At 38.9% G+C, this 12,112-nt stretch overlaps 1 protein-coding gene across 1 annotated transcript in view; it reads left to right on the top strand.

The window, feature by feature from the left end:
- Positions 1–12,112, top strand: part of FAM110B (family with sequence similarity 110 member B) — a 114,643-nt gene that overhangs the window by 28,105 nt on the left and 74,426 nt on the right. Inside the window, exon 2 of the mRNA XM_074898932.1 lies at positions 2,674–2,804. The gene's annotated coding sequence lies outside the window, so the exon portion shown is untranslated. The remainder of the gene's footprint in view (positions 1–2,673; positions 2,805–12,112) is intronic.

Below are 12,112 nucleotides of genomic sequence, written 5' to 3'. Positions count from 1 at the left end.
CTGTTGAGTTTCCATTATCAGTTTATTTCTTTGTCAAGACATCCTACATTTTAAAAGACTTCAATTTGGATTATGAAAACCTCAGGGTAGACTTGAGTGAGGTTTGAAGGTTTAGACTGGTGCCTTTGGGATTGTTAGAATAAGAGGCCCATTCATTCATTCACAGATCCTTCTGAATTAGATTTGGCTTCTCTTCCTAGAGATGTGTATTTTTGTAAGTACTAAAACTTTGATTTCATACTTAGCAAGAGAATGAAAGAGAAGAAGAATGCAGTAAGTGAGGATGAAAACTCTCTTTAGAAAGAAAGCCCAAAGACTTGTTGATACTGGACAGCGAAGCAGGAAACGACGTGTCTCATAAAAAGCTCTAGCTTTGTTGGATAAAGGCTAAAACTCAGGATGTAGTATATAAATAAAAAACAATTTCATAAAAATATTTTTAAAGTGCAGTTCTGAGTGCCTTAGAGAAGCTGACTGATAACTGTGCAGCTACTTCAATATATATATATATTTATGCACATGCATACACACACTCATACCATACTTTCTTCTTTAAAAATGAATATATTCAACTCCATGACATGTATTTCCCATAGGAGACTGGTAACATTACCAGCAGCAGATGTAAATTTGGGAGCTACAACCTGTATTTTTTGCAGACTGTAAACTAGCAGCTTAGTGGAGAAGCAGAAAGCAAGGGACTCCAATATCACCAGGCAGAAGGGGAGGAATTCATGAAGCTGAGTATTTTCCTTCATAAAAAGGCAGAAACTTTCTTTCCTCACAGTATTTTGTCACAAGTTTTTCCTTTTTAAGCAGTACATCTAGCAGAGTTCTGGGGATTTTGGGGGTGTCTTCTGTCCTGACCAGTTGACAGCTGTAAAAATTGTCACTCGGAGATAAAAGTCTTTGTACTTGAACTTGCTCGAGGTGTTGGCCAAGAAACATGGCTGGAATAGATTTACTAGCTGCAATTAATGGCCATGTTCCCTCTTTTCCCTCTGTTTTGTCAAATATGAATTCACAGGGATCTTGAACTATGAGTTGCTGTCATCCTTTTGGTTGCAAAGTTGCCTTAGTTTTGAGACTGAGATGAGTGTCAATTTAGAATTACTGCTTAAAATACAACAATTTGGAATATCAGAATAATTTGTAATAATAAAAAAGTGTGGTTTTGGTGGTAATCTGTTGTTGGGCATTGTTGTACTAAAGAAGGCAAGGTTTGAAAATATCTTTTTTTCCTCCCGTGTTTTTAAAGTGGTGTTTACTTTTTTCTTTTGTTTACCAAATGCCAGAATAACAATACTACAGCAGTCCCATAATAACTGAGTAGCTGTAATGCTGCATCATTCTGAAGATGCTTATGCCTTCATCTTCCTCTTGTTAGTCTTTCTAAGTGTTGACATGAAGGTGCCCATCTGTCTCTGAAATCCCTCCATTGTTTCTATTGTACTGCTGTTTCAGAGGCAGTCAGTCTCCAAGACAAAGTTCCATCCACCCACCCAACACAAATGAACCCTCATCTTAGGTGTACTGATGTCAAGACCCAAACACAGGCAGATTCCCCAAAGGTTGGAAGTGGGGATACCTGAAGTAATTGATATCTGACAAATATTGCTGCCAGTTTGGTGTGTTAACTGAATGAGATGACTATTTTCTTGAATTTCTGTAAATATTTTTTAGGTTTTTGTTAGAGGAACTCCGTGTTTCATCGTGTGGCCTGTAACCTGATTGCAGTCCTGTTTCTAGAGTGAATAACTGATTAGAAAATTAAAATAATTTGATACTGCTCAGAAATGTTTGCTTAAAAGAAGCTGCTGTGCCATCTGCTTGTGCCAGTAAGGGTGCTTGAGCACATAATGTCAGATAAAACCAAACCCCAGAAATCCCAGGTATCCGAGTACTTTTTTTTAAAAAAGAATATTATGATTAGAGCTGATCATACCTTGGGTGTCACGTTGAAAAAAAGAACATAAACCTAAACAGGAATTTAGGTCAGATCTTGTAGCCTACTAAATTCTGTATGGCTGTTTCACCACTGCTTCTTACATGAAAATTGCATTCATTTTGGGAAGGCAGTCTTGTTATCCTTCCCTTCTGATGGTGTAGTTTAAGTTTTTTTATTTTGAATTTTTTTGAGCAAAAGACAGTGTTCTGGAGTGCATATTTAACCAGGACTGCTTTGTCAGCTGAGTGGAAGTCATGTGCAGGGAAGAAAGGTGGTTTGAGGCTGGATTTCTTTCCTGCAGTAGCACCGCACTATGTGGCTCCCCTAAGAAGATGGTGTCTCACCATGTGTGCTCTTTGCTCTGAAGCATTCCCAGAGCATGTTTCTGAGCTGTTTCAGTATGAGGAATATAACGACATGAGAGAAACTCAGAATCGATACCTGTAGGTTGCCTGGTAAATTTCAGTTTGGAGATTATGCTGTTTAGGACTAGCAATATAAATGCTAGAGAACATCTACAGCTGACTGAGCGCTTGTTAGGTATCATTAACCACCTCTTTGTATGTCTTCTTTTGGAGACTGAAAGGCTGCATTTCTGATTTCTGAAATTGATGTTGTTTAAGCCAAAAGATTCAGACCAAAAGGATGCTTGTTGCCCATCCTAAAACTGTGGCTTTGATGCGTGATGATGAAGTTAAATGTCTTCCTTGTTGCTGTGTCTCCAGGCACCGCTATAAGGAGTCTCTGGGAGTTCCAGGGTGAAGAGACCTGCCTCTGTCTGGAGACCTCTACTAAAGGTGAAGACCACCTAACAGACCAGGCAGCCTTAGCAGGAACTCAGAAATCTTACATCAAGGTAAAGAGATTCATTTTTCAAGCCAATTGAAGTAGATAATACAATTTCCAAAATAAAGATTTCTCTTCTTATTAAATTAAATACACAAATGCATCTCTGAGCTCTCTCCTTTTGTGTGTATTGCTGGTTGCTACCTGGTGCATATGTTATCATAGCGAATGTTGGTGGCAGAAATATAGTGCATTGCAGGTTAGAGCCAAAAGTAACTCCTTATAATATTAGTAGAAGGATATATCTGCATTGCTTTGACAAGGGAACAGGCTGTTTCAGAGCTCTACAGCATGCTCTGTTTTTAGAAACGTATCCCACTTTAATTGCCGCATTCAGAGCTCGCTTTGAGTGGCCACAAAAATATGGAAACGCTCTTGGATGTCTGCAGCAACGGGAGGAGAATGAGGTTTGCATATGATGAATTTCTGTTTACCAGCACTATAATTATCTCTTAGCATGGTTATCCAGAACTCATTCTTGCTTGTAAAGGACAAATGCTGATGGATGAAAAAAAAATGCGACCCCAAGAACTTTGTTGAACCTATCAGTGCTACAGACTCAGGCACTTTGGGAGATTTAACTGTACTATGGTTTTGTTAGATAGCCACGATTTTGAATGTAGTGATGATATATGCAGAATCTTTCCTTCATACTGACAAGATTAATTGAACTTTGTATAGAGAGTTGGCTGAAAAAAGTGAGTAGTGGTGGAAATGTTTTCTACATATTTCTTCAAGATTAAATGTAAGCCTTTTTAAGGGTCTGCCAACTTCTGCATTTTTTAAAAATAGCTGTTGTAAGGTGTTAACTTCATTGTTGGAAGGTTCCTTAAATATTCCTTGATTCATCCAAAAAGAATTGCAGATTTTTCTTGTTAATCCTTTATTGAACTTTCCAATTTAGACTGGAATTAGAGCTCCGAACTAGACCAAAGTTCATTGTCCTACCATCCATAGAGTAAAATCAAAATCAACATGAGTTTTCCCATTAGCACAGTCAGTGTTTCACCCCATAACCTCCCTCCATGGTCTGCTATACACACCTGAGAGTAAGACCACCAAGCAAGGAGAGGCTTGTCCCTTTCTTATGCCATTCCCTTTCTCTCTTCTTCTCTCTTCTTTGAATTCACTTTAAACTGTGTTTCTGTAGTCTCCTAGCAAGATCATCTTGAACAGTGGAGGATACTTTATTGAAACCTTGGCAGATCAGGAAAACTAATGATGATGATTATACAGAAATTTCAAACTGGAGAAAAAAAAAAATCCAGAAATATTTCTGTCCTTAATGTTTCCCTTTGTTGCATTTGCCTTAGGAGTACATGAAACAATACAAGTTGAGATAACCATGCACTAAAACAATAGATCATTTCTTCTGAATGTTATTTTAAAAATGCAGTTTTACATGTTGAGAGAGTAAAGACTTCATGGAAGATATTGCATAATCCCATGGCGTGCATGGATGTATGTAAGTGAGGTGGTGGTGGTTAGGATTCATGTACAACAGTGTAGGCTACTGTCAGTTTTGGTGATGCACAGTGTCCTGGATTGAAATGCAGCCTTGAATGCTGTCACTACTTCCAGCAAGGCAGTGTGTTCTGTGCCTTTCTGTCTCTTTCCCTTTCCTGGAGGGGTGTATTGCTAACCAGAAACACATGATGCGAGACAGCCAAATGTTCTGGTGAAAATCAAGGGCACTTCATAGCTGTGAAGATTTTATATTTGCCCTAGATTCTTTTTTTTCACTGATGCAGCTGTACTGTTGACGTAAATTATATGAATAATTGATCAAGGAGTTCTTGTTACCTCAAGTAATGTTATGCTTATTGCTTCAGAAGTGTGCTGCTCTTTGTTGTGCTACAGCATTGCTCATATGCTGCTCTGTGTGTATTTTATTCCCTTAAAGTTTTCTGTTCCCACCCCTTTTACTCTCCCCCTCTTTCTTCCCCCTTTCCCACAAGAGCGTGTTGTTTCTGTTTCAGTGTATTTCATGATTTAACTGAAAACCAGGGTCTTTTATAATCGACAGCAACACATTTAAAAAAACCCTCCCCAGCCCTGGGAACTGGGCAGTGTACACATCTGGTTTCACATAAGCATGAATTGCTGGTTTTACAAACATGAAACATGTAGCCTTTGCCTCAGAGTTAGCTAAAGTGTTCCGTAACTTGAGATTGTATTCGAAATAAAAACAAAATTGTATAGGTTCTTTACCATACTAATGGAAAACATTTAATTTACTTTTTCAAGTCAACCAAACGAATGATGTAATGCTGCTCAAGTAGATTTACAGTGCCTTTTCTTCCATAGAAATCAATACAGCTTGAAGGTGCTGCTATGGGGAGCTGTCTAGTTGACTGTGATCCAGCTGTGTTCAAATGTAAACTTCCGTACTGCAAACTAAAACTGATGATTTTGATTTATTCAGACATCGGTGTATCTCAGATATTGTGGTATTGGATTTTATTCATGGTTTTTCTCTTTATTGCCATTAGTACTAGATTGGAATTTCAAAATAGCACGTTCAGTCTGCTTATGATTTTTTTTTTTCTTTCAAATCATTCAGTTATTTTCTACATTTCCTGAATTAAAGTACTTAGCTTTGTGGTAGTGATATCAGCAAAAGCATCTCTATGTACATGCCATGTCTCCATATCAGTGGAGTCTGTCTTTTTTTTTTTTTTTCCCCCTCAAAAAAACCAGAAAAGGGTGAAACCAAAATACAGGCCTTTGTTCAATGGGAATGTTAAGGGTTAGCATAATAATTCTCCACTTCGGACAGAAGATGCTCAGAATGTTAACTGCTCTTCAGTTTTTCTCCTGCTAGAGAAGGTAAAATGCAATAGTGGGTTTTTTTGGCTCAGTCCAAGAAAGTTCTTAAAATAGAACTGTTCTGGGGGGCTTTTTGTTTGTTGTTTTTTGTTATTTTTTTTTTTAGAAGTAAAACCAACAATGCAGATTTTCATAATACACCAACTTCTATGGCTTTGTTTCCTTTCCTGTTCCCCTTTGCCCCCACTAATAGCTTTGACTTTATTTAAACTCTCTACTACGAGAGGCTGTTGGTGTTTCTCTCTTTCTTATTTTTTTCCATAATAGGATTTTAGTCTTGCTAAGCACTTTGCTTCTGGCAGAATTTCTTTTCTAAAACACCCTTAGGATGGGGTCCCTGCCGCTACATTTCTCCCTAAGTGCTATATTTCCTTGGGAAGTCCCTCACTGGACGTCTGTGGGCTGATTGTGCTAACTTCTACCAGAAGGAAAATGGCGATTTAATACTTGCCTGCTAGCTTGACAGAAGTACATTTCATCTTTTTTTTTTAAAAAAAAAAAAAAAGTCTACTTCCATTTCTCAGGTAACTTTGATCCAGGTTTCTTTATTCTCTAACCATTTTTCTCTCCCGTATACTTAAAAATCTCATGGTCAATAAATAGCTTGAGAAGATGATATAGAAGACTTGAGGCCCTTTTTGCAGGGGGGGTCCGGAATGCGGTGGGTGAGTAAAGAGGAAGATGGGGATTGGAGTTGTATGGGAGTCTGGGGTTGGAGGGTTTTTGGTCTCTTTTTTTGTCTCTTGAGAGGATGGAGAATGTTAATGAATACAGTTAAGATAGAGAGCAGTGTTGCTGGTGGCTGCATTATTTTCTTTGAAAAGGTTACCATGTAAGACTTTGTAGAGAAGTACGTGAATCTACATTACAGATACTAATGATTCTGCTTCTCTGGAGGAAAACAGTGAAAACATCAGAGTTACAGGCCTGGATTTAAGTACAGTTTCAAACATTCTTTAAAACAATTTTGCGTAGTTTTACTCATAATTACTGAATTTTCAAGATGTATTGAATCTATATTCTGTTACAAAATCTTTTTGATATAATCGTAGTGTGGGAGAACATACAGTGACAGCGTGATTATTATGTTTCCTATAAACATTTTATATCCAGTAGCTGCTAACTTAAAGGTAATAGAGATTTCAGATATTAGGTATTGCCAAGAAATTTTGAACAGAAATTCATTTTTTGAAGCGATTCCTGAAGATGGACAAAATGCCTCAGCCTTAGCATCACTTAATCACAGTGAAAAATCTGGATCTTTAGTATTTGTACAGTCATACATTTCTCCCTGGTTGGTATTTTGCAAGTGTTGTCTTGTGTTGCAGAATATCAAATTACTGGAGGTACTGCCCCCAATACCCTTCCAAAGGAAGGGTATTATAAGGGAGAACATGTAAAAAGGAAGAGGCAAATTCTCCCCCCCCCTTATTTTTTTGTGTAAGGTTTTTCCAGTATTCAGCCATTTCTACTCAAGACTATCTGTGTGGAACTGAAATGCAGTTTACTTCAACAAAAAAGTTGACCCATTTTGGCAATATGTTTAGCCCATAGGTTTTCAGTTTGACTGTTCCAATATTCTGGTTAGTGTGAAAGGTCTGTCATTTAGTTTTCCTTTTGCCTTTTTCCCTACACTAGCGCTGGCAGTCCAGGCTGGAGTGTGTCATAAAGACTTTTAAAGCTACACTTTGAATAAAGCTTACATTTATTACAGCATATTTGCTTTGCATGGTTACAGTACTGGTACTGTATTCCCATGTAAACACTGTAATGACGTTGTTAAGAAGGAAAGAAACACTCATAGCATTTGCACTAAAGTTCATGGAGCATGAGATAGCTACACTGAGGATGTTGGTACTTTGAAGGGATTAAAAAAAGCTTCTCATAAATAAATACAAATAACATTTTCAGACTAGCAAAACAGTATGTAAGCAATGAGAAGAAAGGTGCTAATTATCATGAAGAGAATAATCTAAATTGAAATGTCACTGTGTAAACCACTTTATGATCTGACCTTCCTATGTATGAATTGAAAAGCAGAACAAAAGTACAGAGCATGACCTAAAAATAGTAGTCTGGAAGCTTCTTTAAATATGTTGTGTCTTATTTTTGTCTAGTCTGAAATTTAGTTTTTCCTTTTGAGTCAAACCTGAATAAACTGTTTTGGCTGTTTGTGTTGTCTTCATGGTTTCCACTCTGCCAAACATAGCTATTGCTACTTTAAGAATGACTCTTACTTAGTGTTTGAGTCCTGCTGGAAACAGAACACTGTTAGGAGGATGCAGTCTTGCTGTTAAGAAACTTAAATAAGATAAGGTTAATCCTATTGTATGCTTCTGATTTAGGAGTTAGTGTAGAAACTTCCCTTTCCTAGTTATGGCACCATAATATTGGTGACATGCTTTATGGGATTTCTCCCCCAGTTTTTTTCTGAACTGTTGTCTTGGTTAGACAGTATTAAAAATGTTTCACACAGTTGTGGATCATGGCACTATACTGTGCCGATTTCTAGACTTTCACAAAAAAAAACAGATGAGTGAAAATAAATGTACATATAGTCTCTCCAATTATGGCAAGGTTAGGTTTCTTTTATGCAGGATGTTTAATTTTAATTTTTTATATCAGTAGATCAGTACAGTAACAATTATGATGCTGAATACTTGTGAGTTTTTTCTTAGGTGATTTAATTTCAGAAGCAGAACCTCTGTGCACATAGTAAGACTTTTTGAGTTGTCATTTTGCATTGGTACTGAGCCAAACTTCATTATCCTGCCTTCAGGAAGAGCTAGTATTGGCTGTTTCAGAAAAACAAATGTAAGAATTCTCCTACAGGTCTAGGAAGATAATCTACTCCCAATATTTGTTTTTACCTTGATCTTTTTTTCCATTTAGAGATTAAACTGCATACAGACTTCGGAACAAGGTTATCTTTTGAGTCATTTAAACCAGCCTTAGGTTTCTTAAAATTTGCAGCATAATGGAAGATTTGTAAGGAATTAAGGTATTAGAGCATATGTTCTGAAATAAGTTTGTTTTGAAAAGGCATACTTTTCAGACTGTCCTAAAAAGGTAGTAACTTCTGTAAATGGCTTAAGCATTTCATGTATGTAAGTTATTAGTGGTTGGTCTCTCTTCCTTTGTTCTAAAGAATCTGAAACTTTTATAAGACCAGATAGTTATCAGTAGGTTTTGACTCACTGGGAAGAGGGTCTAGATTAAGAGCAGAAACTTTTTGTTCTTAGCAGCAGCTAACTTGCTGTCTGGCCTTGAGCATGTCCTCTTGACTTCCTTGCACCAGTATCCACTGTTGTCACCACCACCATAAAGTTCTTTGTAAGATTTGGAGTCAAAAGACAATTGAAACTGTTTATTATTCTGAGTGGACTCAATTTCATTTTCTATGCAGTTCCTCATATGGCAATGTAAAGTGTAGTGGGAATATGAGGTGTAGTCCATAAGGAGCTTACGCAAAATAAAATCACCCTGTGCAACATGTATTCCGGTAAAATGGATTTGAACACGCAGTTTTATTTTAGGGGTGCCTGTCTGTACAAAAAGTGTGAGGAGGGATAAAGCTATTTGGTTAAAAACAGGAATGCGATGACCATAGTATTTAAAATAAGAGGGAAAGAAAAGATCTGTCCTAAAATGAATACGTGGCAGTCTTAGTTTGCCTGAGTCTTTAGCAGAAGATTTCCACTTGTGTTTTCTGCCAAGTAATTTAAATTTATGAAGAAAAGCTGGATTCCAAGTGTTGGACTGTTAGTATCTTTTAACGAGGTTAATGTGGTAAAGCAGAATATTGATAAAAGCAAGGTGTCATTTAACAGTGGACCAGCTGAGAGATCTTTGTGTTCCTATGTAATGTGAAGATTGAGTGTCCTGTAAGCTTATTGTTTTGTGTTTTGTACTCGCTTTTGCATGCGTGCCAGAACATGCTCCGGGAAGAGGCATAAACTTTTTTCTTTTTTTCTTTCACGAATACATTTATTTCCTGTCTAGAGCTGGAAAAGAGGAGCAACAAGAGGGGTTTTGTTAAATACAGCAAAATCTAATTACAGCTTGATTTAAAGCCACATTTACACAATGGCTGAGGGGTGAGTTCACTTCCACAAAAACAAACTCGTTGGCTTCCTACTGTGCATCAGGGAATGTGAAGATGCATGTCCTGGAGAGCAACTGCCTCCCTCTGCTGGCATCAACTTTTCTTACACTGTGCTACAGCTCTGCTATGTGATATAAAAATATGACTGCAGCCCTGTGCAAATGAATACTGATGCATGAATTCATTGGTGTATACACATTTCACATTATGCCGCAGGTAACACATGGCACATTACATATTACATGTGATAGGCTTGATGTCTGTTTTCTGTGAGCTGTAGAAACCTTGTTCATCAAAATGAACAGTTGTTTCGTCCAATCCATGTTTGAACAGTTGTGTCCCTGCTGATGGCAAAGGAGATATGTTGGTAAATAAAGTACATTCTCTTGACAGTATGGGTTTCACTGAGTGTGCATCTCGGAAAGGTGCAAGGTCACATCATGATTGTCTGCTGAAGTATCTCTGCTGAAGTTACTGGAGTAGTTGAAAATGTGGCTTAATTTTTGGTGGTTTTCTTTCTTCAACTGGTTTAAATGTCCCGTTGTTCTTTTTACCTCTGTTTCTCAGAGGAAAAGGTAGTTAAAGTTCATGGGTTTTTCTTCCTTGTATAGCCTTTGCCCAGGACCCCCATAACAGATGACTTCATAACAGCAGCTCATAGTTGACTGACATGCATGTGGACTTTATTCTTGTCTTGTTTCCAGCTGATGATCGCCATTATTAGCAGAGTTTTTAATTGTTGAACCTGCACTTCATGCTGCTACTATTCCTTCCATTTCTAGAAGGAGTCTTGGAGTCTAGAGATTAAATATACACATTGCCATTATCTAGAAAATGGAAAGTTGCAAGAAGCAGAGAGGAGAAGGGATGAGATCTTATAAGATGATTCTTTCACTGCTAGAGTAATTTCCTTCCATTTTTTTTTTTTGGTCTCTCCTTATTTTGCACTTGTCAGGATTTCGGACCCAGCCATATTATTGTGGTATTGGTGAACTGTATCTGAAGTTGATGATGGGGAAAAAGAGGACTGCAAAGCTTGCTGTGATACTGAGAGAGGTCAATGAATAGTATGAAGACAATCATATCTCTGTGTATAGCTATATACAATTGCACTCCTAAAACTACAAGTCTCTTTGCCATGCAGTCATACACCAGGATGTCCATACTGCCCATCTTAAGTCTCAGCCTTCTATTCAGCTGTGCTGGGTTTATGTCTGTGGAGGGTTTTTTGGTAGCAGGGGAGGGGGCTACAGCAGCAGCCCACTGTGCGAAGCTTCTCAAAGCTTCCCCAGCTCCAGGTCAGACCCGCTTCTGCACCAAGGCCGAGCCAATAAGTGATGGTGGCTGGGCCTCTGTGATAACATATGTAAGAAGGGGAATCTGGGAGGAGGAGTTAGAGTGTGAGGTTGAGTTGCAAGGAGGACACCTATGTGAACATCAAGGTCGGTGGAAGAAAGGACGAGGAAGAGGGGGAGGTATGCTGGTGCACAGCCCCCTGCAGCCTGTGGTGAGAAGGCAGGACTGCCCTCCCCCTGCCACCCATAGTGGAGCAGATGCCAACCTGCAGCCCATGGAGGACCCCCACTGGAGCTGGTGGCTGCACCTGAAGATTAGGACTCTGTGGGAAGAAGCAGCCCTTGCTGTCATTGATCGGTGCTGGGAGGACTGCAACATGTGGGAGTGACCCACACCAGAGCAGCTAAGGAAGTGCTATGGCCTGTGGGAGGCACTCACATTGGAAAAAAGTTTGTGGAGGACTGTCTCCTATGAAAGGGGAGCTATGCTGGAGCAAGGAAAGAACGCGAGGAGTTTCCCCCCTTGAGGAGAAAGAAATGCCAGGACTGACCGCACCTCTCCATTCCCTGCACCACTGATGGGGAGGAGGTAGAGAAACTGGAAGCAAAGCTGAGCCTGAGAAGGCGGTGGGGGGTGTGTGTGTATTGTTAAGATGCAATTGTATTTCTCACTGTCCTACTTTGTCTGTTAAGTGTTGTTGTTCTTAGTGTCTGAATTAAATTTGTGTGGGGGTTTTTTTGTCCCCTAATAAGTCTGTCTTTTGTCTATGTGACTCTGAGTGAGTCATCCCTCTCTGTCCTTATCTCAGTTCCTGACCCTTTCTCTGTATTTTTTCCTTCCTAGTGCTGGAGGAGGAAGGGGGGGTGGGGGTGGGGGGGTAGTGAGTGGCTGCATGGTGCTTAGTTGCCTTCTGAGCTCAAACCACGAGATCAGTTTACACAAACTTTTGTAAACATCGATTCACCATTTGTTACTGCTTCTCCAGATGTTTCTAGGCTTTAGTTAGGTCCTTGCTGTAGTTCCTGTATTCAGTGCTTCATGTTTTCTGAGAGAGGTAGTCATGTGAAGGTCATCAGCTGCAGAAAAAG

The sequence above is a fragment of the Athene noctua genome, chromosome 2 (assembly GCF_965140245.1).
Source record: "Athene noctua chromosome 2, bAthNoc1.hap1.1, whole genome shotgun sequence".
NCBI lineage: Eukaryota > Metazoa > Chordata > Aves > Strigiformes > Strigidae > Athene > Athene noctua.
This window is presented reverse-complemented; position numbering and strand designations above follow the sequence as displayed.